Genomic DNA, 23,324 nt, shown 5'->3' on the forward strand with positions numbered 1-23,324 from the left:
GGTCCAACTAAACGCAAACCGGATGGAATAGCATGCCGATGCAAGATGCTGTGATAGCCATGCTGGTTCAGTATGCCTTCAATTTTTAATAAATCCCCAACAGTGTCACCAGCAAAGCACCCCCACACCATCACACCTCCTCCTCCATGCTTCACGGTGGGAACCAGGCATGTAGAGTCCATCCGTTCACCTTTTCTGCATCGCACAATCACACGATGGTTGGAACCAAAGATCTCAAATTTGGACTCATCAGACCACAGCACAGATTTCCACTGGTCTAATGTCCATTCCTTGTGTTCTTTAGCCCAAACAAGTCTCTTCTGCTTGTTGCCTGTCCTTAGCAGTGGTTTCCTAGCAGCTATTTTACCATGAAGGCCTGCTGCACAAAGTCTCCTCTTAACAGTTGTTGTAGAGATGTGTCTGCTGCTAGAACTCTGTGTGGCATTGACCTGGTCTCTAATCTGAGCTGCTGTTAACCTGCGATTTCTGAGGCTGGTGACTCGGATAAACTTATCCTCAGAAGCAGAGGTGACTCTTGGTCTTCCTTTCCTGGGGCGGTCCTCATGTGAGCCAGTTTCTTTGTAGCGCTTGATGGTTTTTGCCACTGCACTTGGGGACACTTTTAAAGTTTTGCCAATTTTTCGGACTGACTGACCTTCATTTCTTAAAGTAATGATGGCCACTCGTTTTTCTTTACTTAGCTGCTTTTTTCTTGCCATAATACAAATTCTAACAGTCTATTCAGTAGGACTATCAGCTGTGTATCCACCAGACTTCTGCACAACACAACTGATGGTCCCAACCCCATTTATAATGCAAGAAATCCCATTATTAAACCTGACAGGGCACACCTGTGAAGTGAAAACCATTCCCGGTGACTACCTCTTGAAGCTCATCAAGAGAATGCCAAGAGTGTGCAAAGCAGTCATGAAAGCAAAAGGTGGCTACTTTGAAGAACCTAGAATACAAGATATATTTTCAGTTGTTTCACACTTTTTTGTTAAGTATATAATTCCACATGTGTTAATTCATAGTTTTGATGCCTTCAGTGTGAATGTACAATTTTCATAGTCATGAAAATACAGAAAAATCTTTAAATGAGAAGGTGTCCAAACTTTTGGTCTGTACTGTATATACAAGAATATGACTACTATAATACTGCTCCTATGTACAAGAATATAACTACTATAATACTGCCCCCTATGTACAAGAATATAACTACTATAATACTGCCCCTATGTACAATAATATAGCTACTATAATACTGCCCCCTATCCAAAACATAAAAACATAATATGAAGCATATAATCACACAAAAAGAAGTAAAAACAAAAATATGTTTTGATCAGTACTTATAAAACATTTACCATAGATTACATGTACAGTACAGACCAAAAGTTTGGACACACCTTCTCATTTAAAGATTTTTCTGTATTTCCATGACTATGAAAATTGTACATTCACACTGAAGGCATCAAAACTATGAATTAACACATGTGGAATTATATACTTAACAAAAAAGTGTGAAACAACTGAAATGTCTTATATTCTAGGTTCTTCAAAGTAGCCACCTTTTGCTTTGATGACTGCTTTGCACTGCATACTGCTCCTATGTACAAGAATATACTATAATACTGCCTCCTATGTACAAGAATATAACTACTATAATACTGCCCCTATGTACAAGAATATAACTACTATAATACTGCCCCTATGTACAAGAATGTAACTACTATAATACTGCCCCTATGTACAAGAATGTAACTACTATAATACTGCCCCTATGTACAAGAATATAACTACTATAATACTGCCCCTATGTACAAGAATGTAACTACTATAATACTGCCCCTATGTACAAGAATATAACTACTATAATACTGCTCCTATGTACAAGAATATAACTACTATAATACTGCCCCTATGTACAAGAATATAACTACTATAATACTGCTCCTATGTACAAGAATATAACTACTATAATACTGCCTCCTATGTACAAGAATATAACTACTATAATACTGCCCCTATGTACAAGAATATAACTACTATAATACTGCTCCTATGTACAAGAATATAACTACTATAATACTGCTCCCTATGTACAAGAATATAACTACTATAATACTGCCCCTATGTACAAGAATATAACTACTATAATACTGCCCCCTATGTACAAGAATATAACTACTATAATACTGCTCCTATGTACAAGAATATAACTACTATAATACTGCCCCCTATGTACAAGAATATAGCTACTATAATACTGCCCTCTATATACAAGAATATAACTACTATAATACTGCCCCTATGTACAAGAATATAACTACTATAATACTGCTCCTATGTACAAGAATATAACTACTATAATACTGCTCCTATGTACAAGAATATAACTACTATAATACTGCTCCTATGTACAAGAATATAACTACTATAATACTGCCTCTATGTACAAGAATATAACTACTATAATACTGCCCCTATGTACAAGAATATAACTACTATAATCCTTCCCCTATGTACAAGATTATATCCCTTCCAGAGAGTGTTATAGTGACACCTATACCTTCATCATGGACGTCTTGTTTATTTCCTATAATAGTCGGCAGATGTTGGGGGGGATGGCAGATGTTGGGGGGATGGCAGATGTTGGGGGTAGCGGTGCTGCTGCTTCTTCCTACAGGGTCGAAAAACAGCTCTGAGCGCTGATATATGACAAGTGGAAGCTGTTCCTTTCCCTTATTCCTAGACGCCGGTGATCTGACGACGTTCCCACTAGGTCGCCTTTCCTTTGTGCACCTGAATCTCCCGGTGCAGATCCTGTGTCAGAACCCAAAGACGGGAAGTAAACTTAGAAGCCAATTTCCAGAATCTGCGCTCCCGGCACACGGGCAGCCGTGAATGGCAGTTGTGACATGTACATACGATATACTCAGCAACATGCAATACTCGCCCAGTGTAGAAAATGTGTTGGGAGAAAGTGATCTGTTGTGAAGTGTCACACTATTGGCTGCGGAAGTCCCATGCAAGCCTTGGCTCCATCGGGCTGAATCGGCCCTTGCGGGGAGCAGTTATCTGGGCGACATCCCCTAATGGCAGCCAATACAATGCCCATTGGATTTGTCATTTACCCAATTGGCACAAAGTATCGCTCCGGATGAGAGAGCGCTTTCCAGTTTACATGAGTTGACGGGTTTTGCAGCTCCCCTCTGTTTAAGTAATTGGCTGCAGTACCGCTTTCTCCCTGTGCACATATGTGGCGCTATTGTGGTGAGTAAGTGTGAGCAAGTGTAGCTCCTGCTAACAGCCGGGTATATAGGTCATTCCTCTGAGCACCGGCCGTCAGGTGCCGCCACAGAGATGGCATTTACCTTGGCAGCATGGCACGTGTTGTTCTGTGTGCGGAGTGTTAGTATTTCATAAAGTGCATTGATGATGATGATGTGGAAGCGAGCGGCCGCTCCAGCTGTGAGTGAACCTGCTTGATTTCTTCATTCCTCCCAGATCTGCTGCATTTAAGGCGACGGATCCTGTTAAGATTAGAAGACTTTGGGATTTTTTTTCTTTCTTTGAAACGAAAAAAACCCAACCTTTTTCTCTCTTTATTCTCTTTATTCTGCTTTTTTTCCTCCACCGAAAATAACGATTGCCCTCATCTTGCAGAGCGAATTTCTCAGCCGCGTTGCGCTCGTCTGCGGGGGGTCAGGTTTGTAAATAACTTTTCATTTTAATCTATGCGGCACATGGAGAATAAGCAGAAGCCACATACGTCTCCTGCCGCCCCCCATTCCCGAATCATTTCTACACAACCGGCTTTTTACCACGCGGCCCCCGGAGGACGCGCTGCTCTTTTATGGAGCACGGAACATAAAATGGCAATCTGAAATAAATGTAGAAATTGGCCTCCCCGGGAGCGGAGAGGTAGTGGGCGTCCTCCTACATTGTAGTACTGGGGAATCGATGATCGGCTGCTTATTATTTTCTCTTTTCTTTTTTTTTGGAAGGCGACGTTCTGTAAGATCAACCAGTAATCAGGAGAGTGTTCTGTAACGGCTGGGAAACAATATTGAGGTAAATTCTCCAAAACTTGTGATGGTTAATAATGTCTGGTTACTCCATACGTCTGTGAGGAGATCTATGGTCATAGGAGCTACACGATGTGTCTGTAACATTCCATTAATCACAGTCCATAACTTATTTCCATCGGTATCTTCAAACCATGCGGTATTCATTATTCTGATGGAGAAATTCTGCTGGTGCAGTCACTGTGTACATACATTACATTACTGATCTTAAGTTACCTCCTGTATTATACTCCAGAGCTGCACTCACTATTCTGCTGGTGCAGTCACTGTGTACATACATTACATTACTGATCCTGAGTTACCTCCTGTATTATACTCCAGAGCTGCACTCACTATTCTGCTGGTGCAGTCACTGTGTACATACATTACATTACTAATCCTGAGTTACATCCTGTATTATACCCCAGAGCTGCACTCACTATTCTGCTGGTGCAGTCACTGTGTACATACATTACATTACTGATCCTGAGTTACATCCTGTATTATACTCCAGAGCTGCACTCACTATTCTGCTGGTGCAGTCATTGTGTACATACATTACATTACTGATCCTGAGTTACATCCTGTATTATACTCCAGAGCTGCACTCACTATTCTGCTGGTGCAGTCATTGTGTACATACATTACATTACTGATCCTGAGTTACATCCTGTATTATACCCCAGAGCTGCACTCACTATTCTGCTGGTGCAGTCACTGTCTACATACATTACATTACTGATCCTGAGTTACATCCTGTATTATACCCCAGAGCTGCACTCACTATTCTGCTGGTGCAGTCACTGTGCACATACATTACATTACCGATCCTGAGATACATCCTGTATTATACCCCAGAGCTGTACTCCCTATTCTGCTGATGCAGTCATTGTGTACATACATTACATTACCGATCCTGAGTTACATCCTGTATTATACCCCAGAGCTGCACTCACTATTCTGCTGGTGCAGTCACTGTGTACATACATTACATTACTGATCCTGAGTTACATCCTGTATTATACCCCAGAGCTGCACTCACTATTCTGCTGATGCAGTCACTCTGTATTAATAGTTGATGTCTGACAACCTTTCCCCATGTAAATGTGACTTGTCAGTAGGTGTCTCCTGCCTGCCTTACCCCCTGCGCTCAGTTTCTGCAGATCTGCGGACATTTCTCAGCCCGGTCGGCCGTTACCTTTCTCCTATTTCTCTTTCTTAGAAGCGCAGAAACCATAATCTCATGTCGTTTTCTGCAGCCATCTGAGCCGCGATCTGCTGGTTTGAGCCATTTATTGTCTTTATCTAATTAATTATCAGGGAGTTTTCCTACGTTATTTATTTGCTGATGGTATTCATCTGCCAAGCAACAACCTGCACGGCGCTGGTAGATTGCAAGCTCTGTGGCCGGCAGAGGCCGTGAGACATGGATGCCGGCTGTTATCTTGCCGCAGACTCATTATTGCCAGGACCGTGGTTCTGTTATCTGCAGGCGTAGTGCAGGGGATATTACGCGCTGTTAATTACCTCTTTGTAATCATTCTGTAATTATAGAGCGAGCGCTCTACCTGCTGTCTGATCGGATCCTGCTGGTGGGTTGCAGGGAGCGTCGTAGACCCGGCTTGTGAAATCCTGACACTTGTTTGACCCAGTTTCTTGTGACTTGCAAAGACAGATGTGTCACAGTTCTGGAATTGACTGATTTAATAAATACAACTTCTTCCTAAAATCTTCTGCTGAATACCCGGAAACCGCAGGTATTTACAGCCTGATAGTTTGCAAAAAAAATCTCAGGAGCATGTTCAGTCGGTTATCTGGGACTTCCTTCTGCAAGCGTGTAATCTGTGACGGGAGACGCCGCTCGGCCTGTAACTGACAGTGTCCGGCTGAAACCTCCTCTACTCCGTCGGTGGCACTGACCGGCCGCCCCTGGACTGCAGCTTGTTTTATGTGTCCTCTTGCTAGAAGCTTTCAGTTAATTTAAGCACGGAATGTACTGCCTCAAGGGCTTGCTGTAATGATGTTGGCACAGATAGTACTGGCTTCCTGCCTTTCTGCAAATGGTCTAGGTTCAAGTTAGTAGTGGTTGTTTGTCTCTGTAAATGATGTTGGTACAGATAGTATTGTCTTCATGTCTCTCCCTGTAGATAGAGGTCGTAGGTTCAGTTAGTACTGTATTTCCCTGTACATTGTGTAATCAAATAAAGTATTTCCTCCCTGTCCCCCCTCTTAATAATGTAGGCACAGATAGTACTGCCTTTCTGTTGATCCCTATAAGTGTTCTAGGCATCAATACAGCCTCCCTGTAAATTATATAATCACAAATAGTACCGCCTCTTATCCTCTACTTATAAATGATGTAGGTACCAAAATTGTCTTCTCATTTCTTCCTGTAAATGATCCAGAACCAATAGTACGACCTCCTGGTCTCTCTCCCTGTAAATTATATAGATACAGATAGGGGTGCCTCCTGGTCTCTCCCTGTAAATTATATAGATACAGATAGTGGTACCTCCTGGTCTCTCTCCCTGTAAATTATATACATACAGATAGTGGTGCCTCCTGGTCTCTCCCTGTAAATTATATAGATACAGATAGGGGTGCTTCCTGGTCTCTCCCTGTAAATTATATAGATACAGATCGTGGTGCCTCCTGGTCTCTCCCTGTAAATTATATAGATACAGATAGGGGTGCCTCCTGGTCTCTCCCTGTAAATTATATAGATACAGATAGGGGTGCCTCCTGGTCTCTCCCTGTAAATTATATAGATACAGATAGTGGTGCTTCCTGGTCTCTCCCTGTAAATTATATAGATACAGATAGTGGTACCTCCTGGTCTCTCTCCCTGTAAATTATATACATACAGATAGTGGTGCCTCCTGGTCTCTCCCTGTAAATTATATAGATACAGATAGGGGTGCTTCCTGGTCTCTCCCTGTAAATTATATAGATACAGATAGTGGTGCCTCCTGGTCTCTCCCTGTAAATTATATAGATACAGATAGGGGTGCCTCCTGGTCTCTCCCTGTAAATTATATAGATACAGATAGGGGTGCCTCCTGGTCTCTCCCTGTAAATTATATAGATACAGATAGTGGTGCTTCCTGGTCTCTCCCTGTAAATTATATAGATACAGATAGTGGTGCCTCCTGGTCTCTCCCTGTAAATTATATAGATACAGATAGTGGTGCCTCCTGGTCTCTCCCTGTAAATTATATAGATACAGATAGTGGTGCCTCCTGGTCTCTCTCCCTGTAAATTATATAGATACAGATAGTGGTGCCTCCTGGTCTGTCCCTGTAAATTATATAGATACAGATAGTGGTGCCTCCTGGTCTCTCCCTGTAAATTATTTAGATACAGATAGTGGTGCCTCCTGGTCTCTCTCCCTGTAAATTATATAGATACAGATAGTGGTGCCTCCTGGTCTCTCCCTGTAAATTATATAGATACTGATAGTGGTGCCTCCTGGTCTCTCCCTGTAAATTATATAGATACAGATAGTAGTGCCTCCTGGTCTCTCCCTGTAAATTATATAGATACAGATAGTGGTGCCTCCTGGTCTCTCCCTGTAAATTATATAGATACAGATAGTGGTGCCTCCTGGTCTCTCCCTGTAAATTATATAGATACTGATAGTGGTGCCTCCTGGTCTCTCCCTGTAAATTATATAGATACAGATAGTGGTGCCTCCTGGTCTCTCCCTGTAAATTATATAGATACAGATAGTGGTGCCTCCTGGTCTCTCCCTGTAAATTATATAGATACAGATAGTGGTGCCTCCTGGCCTCTCTCCCTGTAAATTATATAGATACAGATAGTGGTGCCTCCTGGTCTGTCCCTGTAAATTATATAGATACAGATAGTGGTGCCTCCTGGTCTCTCCCTGTAAATTATTTAGATACAGATAGTGGTGCCTCCTGGTCTCTCCCTGTAAATTATATAGATACAGATAGTGGTGCCTCCTGGTCTCTCTCCCTGTAAATTATATAGATACAGATAGTGGTGCCTCCTGGTCTGTCCCTGTAAATTATATAGATACAGATAGTGGTGCCTCCTGGTCTCTCCCTGTAAATTATTTAGATACAGATAGTGGTGCCTCCTGGTCTCTCTCCCTGTAAATTATATAGATACTGATAGTGGTGCCTCCTGGTCTCTCCCTGTAAATTATATAGATACTGATAGTGGTGCCTCCTGGTCTCTCCCTGTAAATTATATAGATACAGATAGTGGTGCCTCCTGGTCTCTCCCTGTAAATTATATAGATACAGATAGTGGTGCCTCCTGGTCTCTCCCTGTAAATTATATAGATACAGATAGTGGTGCCTCCTGGTCTCTCCCTGTAAATTATATAGATACTGATAGTGGTGCCTCCTGGTCTCTCCCTGTAAATTATATAGATACAGATAGTGGTGCCTCCTGGTCTCTCCCTGTAAATTATATAGATACAGATAGTGGTGCCTCCTGGTCTCTCCCTGTAAATTATATAGATACAGATAGTGGTGCCTCCTGGTCTCTCCCTGTAAATTATATAGATACAGATAGTGGTGCCTCCTGGTCTCTCCCTGTAAATTATATAGATACAGATAGTGGTGCCTCCTGGTCTCTCCCTGTAAATTATATAGATACAGATAGTGGTGCCTCCTGGTCTCTCCCTGTAAATTATATAGATACAGATAGTGGTGCCTCCTGGTCTCTCCCTGTAAATTATATAGATACAGATAGTGGTGCCTCCTGGTCTCTCCCTGTAAATTATATAGATACAGATAGTGGTGCCTCCTGGTCTCTCCCTGTAAATTATATAGATACAGATAGTGGTGCCTCCTGGTCTCTCCCTGTAAATTATATAGATACTGACAGTGGTGCCTCCTGGTCTCTCCCTGTAAATTATATAGATACAGATAGTGGTGCCTCCTGGTCTCTCCCTGTAAATTATATAGATACAGATAGTGGTGCCTCCTGGTCTCTCCCTGTAAATTATATAGATACTGATAGTGGTGCCTCCTGGTCTCTCCCTGTAAATTATATAGATACAGATAGTGGTGCCTCCTGGTCTCTCCCTGTAAATTATATAGATACTGATAGTGGTGCCTCCTGGTCTCTCCCTGTAAATTATATAGATACAGATAGTGGTGCCTCCTGGTCTCTCCCTGTAAATTATATAGATACAGATAGTGGTGCCTCCTGGTTTCTCCCTGTAAATTATATAGATACAGATAGGGGTGCTTCCTGGTCTCTTCTTGTAAATGATGTAAGTACAGATAGTTCTAACTCCTGGTCTATCCCTGTAAATGATGTAGATACAGATACTGCTGCCTACTAGCCTAGTCTATCCCTGTAAATGATAGAGGTACAAATAGTGCTACCTCCTTGTATCTCCCTATAAATTATGTAGATACAGATAGTGGTGCCTCCTGGTCTCTCCCTGTAAATTATTTAGATACAGATAGTGGTGCCTCCTGGTCTCTCCCTGTAAATTATTTAGATACAGATAGTGGTGCCTCCTGGTCTCTCCCTGTAAATTATATAGATACAGATAGTGGTGCCTCCTGGTCTCTCTCCCTGTAAATTATATAGATACAGATAGTGGTGCCTCCTGGTCTGTCCCTGTAAATTATATAGATACAGATAGTGGTGCCTCCTGGTCTCTCCCTGTAAATTATTTAGATACAGATAGTGGTGCCTCCTGGTCTCTCTCCCTGTAAATTATATAGATACAGATAGTGGTGCCTCCTGGTCTCTCCCTGTAAATTATATAGATACTGATAGTGGTGCCTCCTGGTCTCTCCCTGTAAATTATATAGATACAGATAGTGGTGCCTCCTGGTCTCTCCCTGTAAATTATATAGATACAGATAGTGGTGCCTCCTGGTCTCTCCCTGTAAATTATATAGATACAGATAGTGGTGCCTCCTGGTCTCTCCCTGTAAATTATATAGATACAGATAGTGGTGCCTCCTGGTCTCTCCCTGTAAATTATATAGATACAGATAGTGGTGCCTCCTGGTCTCTCCCTGTAAATTATTTAGATACAGATAGTGGTGCCTCCTGGTCTCTCCCTGTAAATTATATAGATACAGATAGTGGTGCCTCCTGGTTTCTCCCTGTAAATTATATAGATACAGATAGTGGTGCCTCCTGGTTTCTCCCTGTAAATTATATAGATACAGATAGGGGTGCTTCCTGGTCTCTCCCTGTAAATTATATAGATACAGATAGTGGTGCCTCCTGGTTTCTCCCTGTAAATTATATAGATACAGATAGGGGTGCTTCCTGGTCTCTTCTTGTAAATGATGTAAGTACAGATAGTTCTAACTCCTGGTCTATCCCTGTAAATGATGTAGATACAGATACTGCTGCCTACTAGCCTAGTCTATCCCTGTAAATGATAGAGGTACAAATAGTGCTACCTCCTTGTATCTCCCTATAAATTATGTAGGTACAGATAGTGCTGCCTCCTGGTCTCTCACAGTAAATGATGTAGGTACTAATAGTGCTGCCTCCTGGTCTCTTCCTGTAAATTATGTAGGTACAGATAGTGCTACCTCCTGATCTCTCACACTAAATGATGTAGGTTCAGATAGTGCTGCTTTGTTCTCAATACCTGTAAGTTATGTAGGCACAGATAGTACTTCCTCGCTGTCTCTCCCTGGAAATGGTATTACATTTTCTACACAGATTACACTGAATTGTGCTTATAAATTGGGCAGAAGAGGTGGAGTCCAGTGGTTACTGGTGAATGTAGGTGGAAATGCTCCAGTATAACCGCCCTCTGGTTCCAGTGATGGAAGCTATAGTGCACTTGTAATGCAGCTACTTTATATTTATGGTTACAATAAAGCCGACATAATATTTAATCCCCGCCATTCTCTTCATTAATCTGAACTTCCTTTGAAACGTGTTCTCATTTGCATTAGAAAGGCTGACGACGGTATCTGAAAGTTCCCGATCACACGACAAATCTGATCACAACACACCGCGCGGCGCAGCAACGGGGTCCCGTCAGGTCGTGCATTAATAGACCTCTGACTGGCAGACAAGTAAGAGGCCCGGCCACCTCCATAAATCATCCGTCTTTAACCAGGGCTGACCCTGCGGCCTGAGAAATCGCCGCACAAAATTACGATCCGGCTCTCAGCATTTTAAACTTTACAGTGTGACATTATTGTTATACGACTGCATATATTTCACGCAGGTGAGCGCGCCGCCATTCGTCCCACCCCTGATCTCCGCATACATACACCGGTTTCCGGAGGGGATGCTACGTTTTAAACTTGGTTACATTAATTAGTGTTACTTTACGATTTTTTTCCTACTGCAGCAGATACAAGTCTGCGCTATAACGGTGGTGAACAGTCTGTGTATGAATCAGACATGACGGCCGCCTTACAGCAGATTACATCCGTAGTGGGGGTGTGATACGGGGGCGAGCAGCCAGCCCTGTCTATACATTATGTCTCACATGCAGACTATAATGTATGTGCACTATGTGGCGGTTGTTTTTCTGTAATTTAGTTCCATTTCTACCCCCCCGAATATAATCTTTGCTTCTTACATAAACTCAGCCTGTGTGTAGTTATGCGTTCTGCAACTTTCTAACATGTATTATACTGCAATTCATCACAAAGTTGTTGTAAAATCCCTTTCATGCAAATTGCGACTCATGAATATTCATTGGAGACTCCACCCCCTGGATCCTGTCACGGCCGACAACCGATTGGCTGATCGATTGATCTCGCAATCAGAAAATATCATTGGTCAAAACTCTTTCTGCAAAAGTTTAAGAACTCCTCACTTGTCCCAGTATGGGAAAAAACACTCAGGGAAAACCAACAAGACACTACAAAAAAAAAGTAAGTGACCCCTAATTAATTGTCTAAGCTCAAAGCTATAAATGATAAGCCGGCATGGATTAGCCGAGGATCTGCAGCCTTAAGGTTAAAGCCTAATAACTATAATAATTAAATATTTCTATAAATTAAAGTTTAACCTTTCGGAAACGGTCTCCTAATTAAACTCTTAATGCTAATTAATTCAGCTTGGGTCTCATTTACATGAGGGCAAAACAAGACTCCTGAGAAGCAGAAACGGATCCCAGCAGAAGGAACGAGAAAGGCTCGTCCCAGAAGAAACGTTAGGGGCTTTCATCTTTTCTGTGCATGTATGCGGGGGGCTCTGCGGCGGAGCCTGCTCCATGGAACCCGGGTGCCTGCTGTTGTACAGGGCTCTACACAGCCGGCACCCACGTGTGACTGCAGTGATCAGCGCACGCTTCCATCGCTGCAGGTTAACCTTTTAGACGCTGCTGGCAATTGTGACAGTGGCCTTGAAAAGGTTGGAAAAGGGAAGATGTCACTTCTGATGCCCATCAATTTTTTTTATTGCAACGTGTTTGCAGGGTGGTGCAGGCGCTCGTGTCTGTCGTGTCTGCACAACTGTGAGACTTGTGGCCCCTTTGCTTCATAGGTGATCGGTATTTTACACTGCATTCACAGGTTCACGTCTTTTTGGGGGACCAATAAAATAAAATAGAGAAGTTACAGCTCTTGCAAGGTGAAGAGGGGCCACTGGGACTCTAAGCGACCCTGGAGCCGGCCCTGCGGGACTGTGTGTGACCCTGCGACTGCGGGACTCTGCGTGACCCTGAAGCCAGCCCTGCGGGACTCTGCGTGACCCAGGGGCCCCGGGACTGCGGGACTCTGTGTGACCCTGCGACCCCGGGACTGCGGGACTCTGTGTGACCCTGCGACCCCGGGACTGCGGGACTCTGTGTGACCCCAGGACTGCGGGACTCTGCGTGACCCTGAGGCCGGCTCTGCGGGACTCTGTGTGATCCTGCGACCCCGGGACTGCGGGGACTCTGCGTGACCCTGGAGCTGGCCCTGCGGGACTGTGCTTGACCCTGAAGCCGGCCCTGCGGTACTCTGCGTGACCCAGGGGCCCCGGCCCTGCGGGACTCTATGTGGCCCTGTGACCCCGGGACTCTGCGTGACCCTGGAGCCGGCCCTGCGGGACTCTGTGTGACCCCGGGGCCGGTCCTGTTTACCCCTTATCTGAGATGGTGTTGTGCCTGAGATCATGTGCTGAAAATTCAGAAACAAGTTGATGTTTTTGCATTTTGCTACGTATAACGCAGCATGCGACCTGAGCCGTTCCAGCCGAGTCCGTGGATGTGTCCTCTAGATGCGCGTGTTCTCATTGCTGCCCTCGTATCATGGCAGCGTCTGATCCACGTTCTGGTCCAGGAGCCGGGTCGCCCCGTGATGAAGGGCAATGAGCAGTTCACTTTGTTGCTTAGTATTTAGCAGTCACTTTCCGACAGATGTTCCGCTCCAAGTTTTCAGACTGGATGCAAATAAGTTTCAGAGAAATAATCGTAATTAGACAAAATCTGTCTGCCTGGCATTTCCCTTTAAGGCCCCATATCAGTCTTGTTGCAGATTTCAGCTGATTAGCCAAAACTGTCTTCTTCCAGGATTCATTTGCAGGAAAGCAGACCTGAGAGATATTACAAGCTCAGCAGGCATTCACCATCGGACCTGGGGAATTACAATTGCAGCTTGTGATTTGACAGCTACATCTTCATTGTAATGACAAATAGGCTGTTACTCTTCAGGAATTTCCTTTTAATTGTGTAAACTGATCTAAAACAAGCGGAGTGTATTAACCTTGTGTAATGTAGAGGTTCATCTGACAGCTCCGTCGCTCCCCTACCAATTCCACAGGAGAATTGTGTTTTCAGAAGTCTGCTCGATCCACCATGCTGTTCCCTGCAGCTTCTTTCCATTCACAACCTCACATAATGACATGAACCTGAAATACTCTGTGCTGCTGGAACCACATTCCTTATATTTATCTGTGTCTTTTCATTGGTCCCTCCTCATATCCATCATACTGCACATATCCTTATTACACTTATGCTTGTGCACACTGCTGAAATCCTCTGTGCTTCTTAGGACTGCTGACACCATCACACCAGTCACGGGTCATTGCCTCCTACAAAATCTAAGGGGTAATGTCTCTCCTTGCGGAGAGTGACATACCGGCCCAATGTAAGGGGCTTATTCACCGTGCAATGCTCCTCTGGGAAATGTAATATGCAAATTACCTCTTCAGACAGGAAAGCTGCTTCCAACAGGTGGCGCTGTGGAGTTCAAGTCCGCTTCCTCTCTGAAGAGGCAATTTGCATATTAAATTTCCTGCAAAATCCGCATTCATCCCCTGAAATACTCGGTGGCTCCCATTCAAGAAGGAATTTTCTCCAGAATTCTTTCATGAGACTCCATAAAATGTGGCAAAATTTTTGGGCAACTCAAAATTACGCAAAATTTTTCCAACTTTGGTAACTCTCCCAGCAAACTCCAAAAAACTTAATGGAGTTTTGATGAGGGATGGCGAAGCCCACCCAACAAATTCATCGTGGTTAGCACTACAAAGGTGTCGTAAATTATTCTAGAATAGTATTCCAGGCCCCAGCTGGAGTAATATTTCTGCTAGAGGCGCTCGGCACTTGTGTGATGCACCAAATTAATTATCTTAGTCCAGCGCTGCTAAACACCAGTGTAAATATATTGGGGCCTGCGGACCTGAAGATCGGCTACACCCCCCACTCTCCCACGTGCCTCGGATCTCCTCCTTTATAGCAGCACATCTTCCATGATATCCTGTCTGTCATCCTATTCTCATCAGAGCACAGGTCTTCACAATCTGTCCCTTTTAGGGTATGTGTCCACGTTCAGGAAACGCTGAGTTTTTGACGCAGCGTTGAGCAGCATAACAACCTCAAAATGAAGTATAATAACTCACAAGCTCATAAAAATGAAATAATTTATTAAACACTAAACATACAAAACAAGATCCATATACAAATAATATTATTAAACTGCAGAGTTCTTTAAATATTGGGTAAAGGTGCACCAAAGGAACACACTTAGGCCATGTTCACACTTCGCGGTTTTTACCGCGGATCCGCGGCGATTTTGATGCTGCGGGTCCGCAGCAGTTTCTATAGCGTTTACATTAACATGTAAACCCTATGGAAACCGCAAACCGCAGTGCACATGCTGCGGGAAAAACCGCGCAGAAACGCAGCGGTTTACAACCCGCAGCATGTCACTTCTTTGTGCAGAATCGCTGCGATTCTGCACCCATAGGAATGCATTGATCCGCTTACTTCCAGCATGGGGCTGTGCCCACGTTGCGGGAAGTAAGCGGATAATGCGCGGTTGCTACCCGGGGTGGAGGAGAGGAGACTCTCCTCCAGGCCCTGGGAAGCATAAATAGTGTAAAAAAAAAAAGAATTAAAATAAAAAATGATGCTATACTCACCTCTCAGCGCTGCCCGCGGCCGGCCGGTCTTAGTTGCTGTGCGAACAGGACCTGCGGTGACGTCAGTCACATGACCGTGATGATGCCGCGGTCACATAACCGTGACGTCACGAAGGTCCTTCTCGGCACAGCATCTTTGGAACCGGACCGCCGAGTGCAGCGCCGAGGAGATCCTGACGTCAGAGGGTGAGTATAGCCAATTTTTATTATTTTTAACATTACTATTGATGCTGCATATTGCTGCATATGCAGCATCAATAGTATAGGAGTAATCCCGCAGCGGAAACCGCGGAACAAACCGCGATAAATCTGCAGGGATAACCGCAGCGGGTTTGCCCTGCAGATTTATCAAATCCGCTGCGGGAGAACCCGCAGAGGGACGCCGCAAAGTGTGCACATAGCCTCTGTCACATAGTGAAGAAGGAGGAGGTTACAATCACATACAAACTGAATCCCAGTAGTCACTAATTTTAGCTCATCTGACTACCCATATGGTTGCAGGGATCCACTACTGCACTATACTACCAAAAAACCAATTCAGCGGTCCAGTGACCCAAAGTTTCGCACGTGCAGTAAGGACTATTGGTCCCATAATAAAGTCTCCCTTCTCCTTCTCCATAATGCCAACACACGCCCCACAAGTTGAGCAGCATGCATAAAAAACGCAGCGTCCAGATGTTACAGCATAGTGGAGGGGATTTCATGAAATCCTGTCTCCACTATGCAGGAAAAGACGCATGCGGCACACCCGAGAAAACTCACATGCGGCGCGTCTTTTAAGAACGCAGCATGTCCCTACATAGCAGAAAAAAACTCAAGGACAACGCAGGTGACCTGCCAGTGACCTCAGGTGCAGATTTGGTCAGGATTTTACCTGCATAAAATCCTGACCAAATCCTGAAGCAATCCTGAACGTGGACACATACCCTTACATAACAACAGCACTCTCGCCATGCTGCCCTATCCCTGCCACTACAATCACACCATTATGCAGACTTCTGCCCTGCTGTGTGTACCCATGCCTCCACTGGTGTCTATATCCATTTGCTTAATTTCTTTACAAATTCTCACCTGAAATACACAGTTCTTGTGGAGATCCTACTCATTGTACTAACCTCATATTGTGACATTGCCCAGTCACTTGTTGATCTGTCCTCAATAACATCATCACGAGTCACTGACTCCTTTATGATGCCCCTCACAAGATCAGCACACTCCTCCTCCGCTGCTGTGACCACTCTCTGCCCCTCACAAGATGAGCACACTCCTCCTCTGCTAGTGACCACTCTCTGCCCCTCACAAGATCATCACACTCCTCCTCTGCTACAGTGACCACTCTCTGCCCCTCACAAGATCAGCACACTCCTCCTCTGCTGCTGTGACCACTCTCTGCTCCTCACAAGATCAGCACACTCCTCCTCTGCTGCTGTGACCACACTCTGCTCCTCACAAGATCAGCACACTCCTCCTCTGCTGCTGTGACCACTCTCTGCTCCTCACAAGATCAGCACACTCCTCCTCTGCTGCTGTGACCACACTCTGCTCCTCACAAGATCAGCACACTCCTCCCCTGCTACAGTGACCACTCTCTGCCCCTCACAAGATCATCACACTCCTCCTCTGCTGCTGCGACCACTCTCTGCCCCTCACAAGATCATCACACTCCTCCTCTGCTGCTGCGACCACTCTCTGCTCCTCACAAGATCAGCACACTCCTCCTCTGCTGCTGTGACCACTCTCTGCCCCTCACAAGATCATCACACTCCTCCTCCTCTGCTGCTGTGACCACTCTCTGCTCCTCACAAGATCAGCACACTCCTCCTCTGCTGCTGTGACCACACTCTGCTCCTCACAAGATCAGCACACTCCTCCTCTGCTGCTGTGACCACTCTCTGCTCCTCACAAGATCAGCACACTCCTCCTCTGCTGCTGTGACCACACTCTGCTCCTCACAAGATCAGCACACTCCTCCCCTGCTACAGTGACCACTCTCTGCCCCTCACAAGATCATCACACTCCTCCTCTGCTGCTGCGACCACTCTCTGCCCCTCACAAGATCATCACACTCCTCCTCTGCTGCTGCGACCACTCTCTGCTCCTCACAAGATCAGCACACTCCTCCCCTGCTACAGTGACCACTCTCTGCCCCTCACAAGATCATCACACTCCTCCTCTGCTGCTGCGACCACTCTCTGCCCCTCACAAGATCATCACACTCCTCCTCTGCTGCTGCGACCACTCTCTGCCCCTCACAAGATCATCACACTCCTCCTCTGCTGCTGCGACCACTCTCTGCTCCTCACAAGATCAGCACACTCCTCCTCTGCTGCTGTGACCACTCTCTGCTCCTCACAAGATCAGCACACTCCTCCTCCGCTGCTGTGACCACTCTCTGCTCCTCACAAGATCAGCACACTCCTCCTCTGCTGCTGTGACCACACTCTGCTCCTCACAAGATCAGCACACTCCTCCCCTGCTACAGTGACCACTCTCTGCCCCTCACAAGATCATCACACTCCTCCTCTGCTGCTGTGACCACACTCTGTAGCAGGGGAGGAGTGTGCTGATCTTGTGAGGAGCAGTGACCACACTCTGCTCCTCACAAGATCAGCACACTCCTCCCCTGCTACAGTGACCACTCTCTGCCCCTCACAAGATCATCACACTCCTCCTCCTCTGCTGCTGTGACCACTCTCTGCTCCTCACAAGATCAGCACACTCCTCCTCTGCTGCTGTGACCACACTCTGCTCCTCACAAGATCAGCACACTCCTCCTCTGCTGCTGTGACCACTCTCTGCTCCTCACAAGATCAGCACACTCCTCCTCTGCTGCTGTGACCACACTCTGCTCCTCACAAGATCAGCACACTCCTCCCCTGCTACAGTGACCACTCTCTGCCCCTCACAAGATCATCACACTCCTCCTCTGCTGCTGCGACCACTCTCTGCCCCTCACAAGATCATCACACTCCTCCTCTGCTGCTGTGACCACTCTGCTCCTCACAAGATCAGCACACTCCTTCTCTGCTGCTGTGACCACTCTCTGCTCCTCACAAGATCAGCACACTCCTCCTCCGCTGCTGTGACCACTCTCTGCCCCTCACAAGATGAGCACACTCCTCCTCTGCTACAGTGACCACTCTCTGCCCCTCACAAGATCATCACACTCCTCCTCTGCTACAGTGACCACTCTCTGCCCCTCACAAGATCAGCACACTCCTCTGCTGCTGCGACCACTCTCTGCCCCTCACAAGATCATCACACTCCTCCTCTGCTGCTGTGACCACTCTGCTCCTCACAAGATCAGCACACCACTCTCTGCCCCTCTTGTTCTCTTGCGGTGATCTGTTTGGCTGCTGGGCATTTTCTCCTTGCACGCATGTAAACTAAGGACATGACGACCAGCAGCAGGTAAATAAAAGCGAATAAAGTAGTCGCCAAAGGGTCTAATCAAGGATGAAAGTCGATATTTCTTGGCTTTGTTGTGCACATTAACAATTTATCAGTTTTTATTACTTAAGAAAAGCGGCTTAATGATGATCCTTGTCTGTAACTGCAGAGTAACTGCAGCTTCGGCACCGAGCCGCGTACGTCAGTGTCTTATTTAATATGTATCTAGACATAAATGGAATATAAAGCAGAAAATCTCCGCTGTCCATAAACCTAACGAGACTACCAATCTGATAGAAAGTTACCGCCATATCATTAAAGCGTGGCGCTACTTTGGAATGACTTTGTGAAATATATTAGACAATTACTTAAATAGCAACTCCCCGAGTCTAAATGACATCAAACATTTATGCCGGGAAAAGCGCTATGTGACGTTTCTTTTTTCTCATATCATGGATTCCACGTGGGTGTTGTATTATGGATTTGTGTAAAACACAGACATCATGGGCATGAGCTCTTAACTAGTTGGGAAAAGTAGAGAACAATCCAGCTTCTGTCCACCGTCTTGGTTGGATTATTGGGTAGCGGCAGTCATTAGCTCTTGTAACTTTCAGTATCTTTTCCTAAATATGAGCAGGATGCTGAAGATCATCCAGTGTCGGTGTAAAGCCCAGGAGAGGCTACGGACTGCGGCCGGCACAGCAGCACGTCACATGCAGTGTGCAGACATCTGGAGGATCTTCAGTGGGCACATGACTCGGCAGTGGTCATGATTGCAAGGTTTCACTGTAATTTCAGTGACATGCTTTTTACGCCCAGAATCGGCTGCACATTCGCTCGTCACTTTGCGTTTGCAACTTTACCCGGATTTATCCGTCGCCCTTTCATTTATAGAGAAACTTTACTTTTTTTTTCCTTCTCAAACTTTGTTGGGCTTTGTTGGGCTTCTATAGCCTCTGTGACAGGTGCGCTCTAGGTCCTGTCTCGGTTCTCTGTGCGCCGGGCTCTCTGTTCTGTCTTTGACTACATAACCTAGAATTCTTCTCGGCTCTTCATCTCGTGGCTGAATGGCTCCCACTGACTCCACTTCTGTGATCACACCGGAGAGCTTGATGTTCCAAACAGCTCGGCTGAGGGAAGCAAAACTTTCAAAGTCTCTTCTCCTTTTTTTCCCTATCAGACAACATTCCTCTTTTTCCTTTTTCCCCCTCTTAAGTTCCACGAACGATTTATACTCCCGTAAATTGAGCGTGAAAAGCCATCCCACCAAAGCCATCAATCTGCGCCCGTCTTTTTCTTCCTCCTTTAATTAGGGACGCCCTGCTGAAAAATGTACCCATCGCCCGCTGAAGAATGGCGCATTCTCCATTCCTTGGCATAAATCTGCAGCTATCGGAGTGCCAGAGTCATGTCAGAATTTGTCAGTTTTATGACAAATGCTCCCAAAGGCGTCGTCATCTCCATTATAGCACCGCAGAGCGGTGGACAGTGCAGGGAAGGCAGAGCAGATGTGTCTTTATCAGCGTTCACCAAGCACCAGTTCATAAAGCAGCAAAGATTCTGAAAATTAAGGAGCGGAGTTTGATCTTTCAGCTCCGAAAATGAGCGTCTACGTTGATCATTTTTAGGCTCGTAAAATCATTTCTTAAAGGAGCACTTCAGGGAAACATATAGTGATATGTGCAGGGCATTAAAGGGTAGTACATGACTGAAGGAACTCCAAAAAAGAATCCCTGTGTCCTGCACCTCTCCTGAAGGCAATACCTCTCTGTAAAACGCCCAATATTCCTTTTAGTATATTATCAGTTCTGTCTAGAGTGTTCCTTTAAAAACCAAGGAGCCTCAGGGCAATCATTGCTGTACAAATTGATTTACTTCCAGATTACAGTGTAGATGGGAGTGGTAGTTCGGCCATACAACCCTGGCCGGGAAGGCATAGCGATAAGCCAAGCCAAGTTTTCCTCTTTTAAGGGCTTGACCCATATAGAAACTGCAGTAATGAGTTTTTACCACCAGGGGAAGTTGTGAGCAGCCACATCTTTCTCTATAGCGGCCACTACAGGAGGAATGCGGTATTACACGCAAGGCATTTACATTAATGGAAGCCTTGTAATACATGGCTGTTTTCAGCAGTCCTCCAGGACTCTAGTGATGGACCCCCATCTGTGATACGCCTAGGTATCCGTAGGTCTTGTGATCACAGGTCGGAGTAATGGAACAACCCCTTTTTGGTGGAGAAGGTTTTGTATGTGCTCTTACCCCTTTTTCTTCTATCAGACCACTCCGGTGTTGGCATGTTTCTGTCATTATGCAGCACAAGTTTCCTCATGCCATATATCAGGATCTGCATTTTAATCCGCTCCTCAGAATGATCCTCATTATTTTTTATTATTTCCGGAAAGAAAAAAAAAAATCTGTTTACTGCAGAACTGGAAGGTGTGTGCCAAGTGACGGCGTTTTCTCTGTAGATGTGCCATTTTCGGAAACAATGAGTCATAAGATTTGTTTTGCCAGAAGTCATAAACTCTTCTTGTTCTCATCATCTGATGCTTCTACGCATGTACCGAAAAGATAGCGTTCCTCAGCCGTTCCCCGCATGACATCACCGGACCTGGAGGGCTTCTGTAATGGCTCATAATTATTTCATGGAGACAGTGAGTGCCATAGTGGTTGGCAGCGAGAACAGCCTGTACGCTAGTCATCATGAGGTGCGAGGGAAAGACCAGAACTTGGGAGTGGGTCAGAGTGGAGGAGCCGTCATGTATCGCTGTGCCTCCTGGGATTTATCTAGCAAAAGTTGCAGTAAAGTTGTTTTTGAGAACTTTAATGACCTTTCCTTAGGAAAGATCAATAACATCAGATCGGTGAGGAACCCGTACCAATGATCAGACTGAATACGCTGTGGGCACTGGACCTGGCACGGCTCCATACATTGTGTTGTGGACCCTGCATTTATGTGTATGGGAGAGATTTGTCAGTAGTTCTGCCCAGTCCTCTGGTACCACGGAGTCGGGGCCCCACAGATCTAGTATCATTGATCTATCCTAAGAATGGATCATAAAGTCCATGAAACCCCCTTCGAAGTTCAGTCCCATAATTCTCACATATCCGTCACCAAGACTCTTCAGCTGTTAGTTCTGCAGATGTAAGTTTCTTGGGCAGGAAGTAGCTATCTGGTCTCTGTCACAGGCAGCCATATTAGCTCTCATCAGACACTCCCTGTCACCCATTGGGTCCTCTGGTCTCTGTCACTGGCAGCCATATTAGCCCTCGTCAGACACTCCCTGTCATCCATTGGGTCCTCTGGTCTCTGTCACTGGCAGCCATATTAACTCTCATCAGACACTCCCTGTCACCCATTGGGTTCTCTGGTCTCTGTCACAGGCAGCCATATTAACTCTCATCAGACACTCCCTGTCACCCATTGGGTTCTCTGGTCTCTGTCACAGGCAGCCATATTAGCTCTCATCGGACACTCCCTGTCACCCATTGGGTCCTCTGGTCTCGGTCACTGGCAGCCATATTAGCTCTCATCGGACACTCCCTGCCACCCATTGGGTCCTCTGGTCTCTGTTACTGGCAGCCATATTAGCTCTCATCGGACACTCCCTGCCACCCATTGGGTCCTCTGGTCTCTGTCACTGCCAGCCATATTAGCTCTCATCGGACACTCCCTGCCACCCATTGGGTCCTCTGGTCTCTGACACTGGCAGCCATATTAATTCTCATCGGACACTCCCTGTCACCCATTGGGTCCTCTGGTCTCTGTCACTGGCAGCCATATTAATTCTCATCGGACACTCCCTGTCACCCATTGGGTCCTCTGGTCTCTGTTACTGGCAGCCATATTAGCTCTCATCGGACACTCCCTGCCACCCATTGGGTCCTCTGGTCTCTGTCACTGGCAGCCATATTAATTCTCATCGGACACTCCCTGTCACCCATTGGGTCCTCTGGTCTCTGTCACTGGCAGCCATATTAGCTCTCATCGGACACTCCCTGCCACCCATTGGGTCCTCTGGTGTCTGTCACTGCCAGCCATATTGGTTCTCATCGGACACTCCCTGCCACCCATTGGGTCCTATTGTGCTTTTAATAGCCTAAGAGGTTGGGGCCTCTTCTGCTCTCATCCCCCTCTTTTTCCTGGTGAAGGAATGCTGAGTTTAGTAGTGAGGGAAGTAGTTAGCTTCTTTCTGGTTTCCACTACAAATCGATGTAGCTGCTAGATATTTATTTCTAATAACTTTAGGGGTTGCGATTGTCCGCCGGCCTCTGCACTACATCAGATTCTGGCACACAAGGTCTTTTCCGCATTTCTTGCGGTCCTGATTCTGGCCTATGTAAGGACGTTGTATGCAACAGCCCTAAGGGACTCGGGCCGGTGCCGGCCCCATTCAGAAGTCGTTCCCGATTTCTGAAACAATGTATGATTTTGTATCAGAGAGGAGTCTCTGGCGCCAATCACTTTCATGTAAGGAGGTGAGCGGAGCTGATGGAGCCTGCCAGGACGTGGCTGATGGGGATCTCCAGGTACAG

The 23,324-nt window shown here is 45.8% G+C and overlaps 1 protein-coding gene and 1 long non-coding RNA gene across 2 annotated transcripts in view; one reads left to right on the plus strand and one right to left on the minus strand.

Moving 5' to 3' along the window:
* CHCHD6 (coiled-coil-helix-coiled-coil-helix domain containing 6) overlaps positions 1-23,324 on the plus strand; it is a 209,529-nt gene that overhangs the window by 176,647 nt on the left and 9,558 nt on the right. The gene's annotated exons all lie outside the window — the stretch shown is intronic.
* The window catches only part of LOC143787680 (uncharacterized), a 134,131-nt gene continuing 116,276 nt past the window's right edge, over positions 5,470-23,324 (minus strand). Inside the window, exon 3 of the long non-coding RNA XR_013218438.1 lies at positions 5,470-6,211. This is a non-coding gene — a long non-coding RNA (uncharacterized LOC143787680). The remainder of the gene's footprint in view (positions 6,212-23,324) is intronic.

This window comes from Ranitomeya variabilis, chromosome 8 (genome assembly GCF_051348905.1).
Source record: "Ranitomeya variabilis isolate aRanVar5 chromosome 8, aRanVar5.hap1, whole genome shotgun sequence".
Lineage (NCBI taxonomy): Eukaryota > Metazoa > Chordata > Amphibia > Anura > Dendrobatidae > Ranitomeya > Ranitomeya variabilis.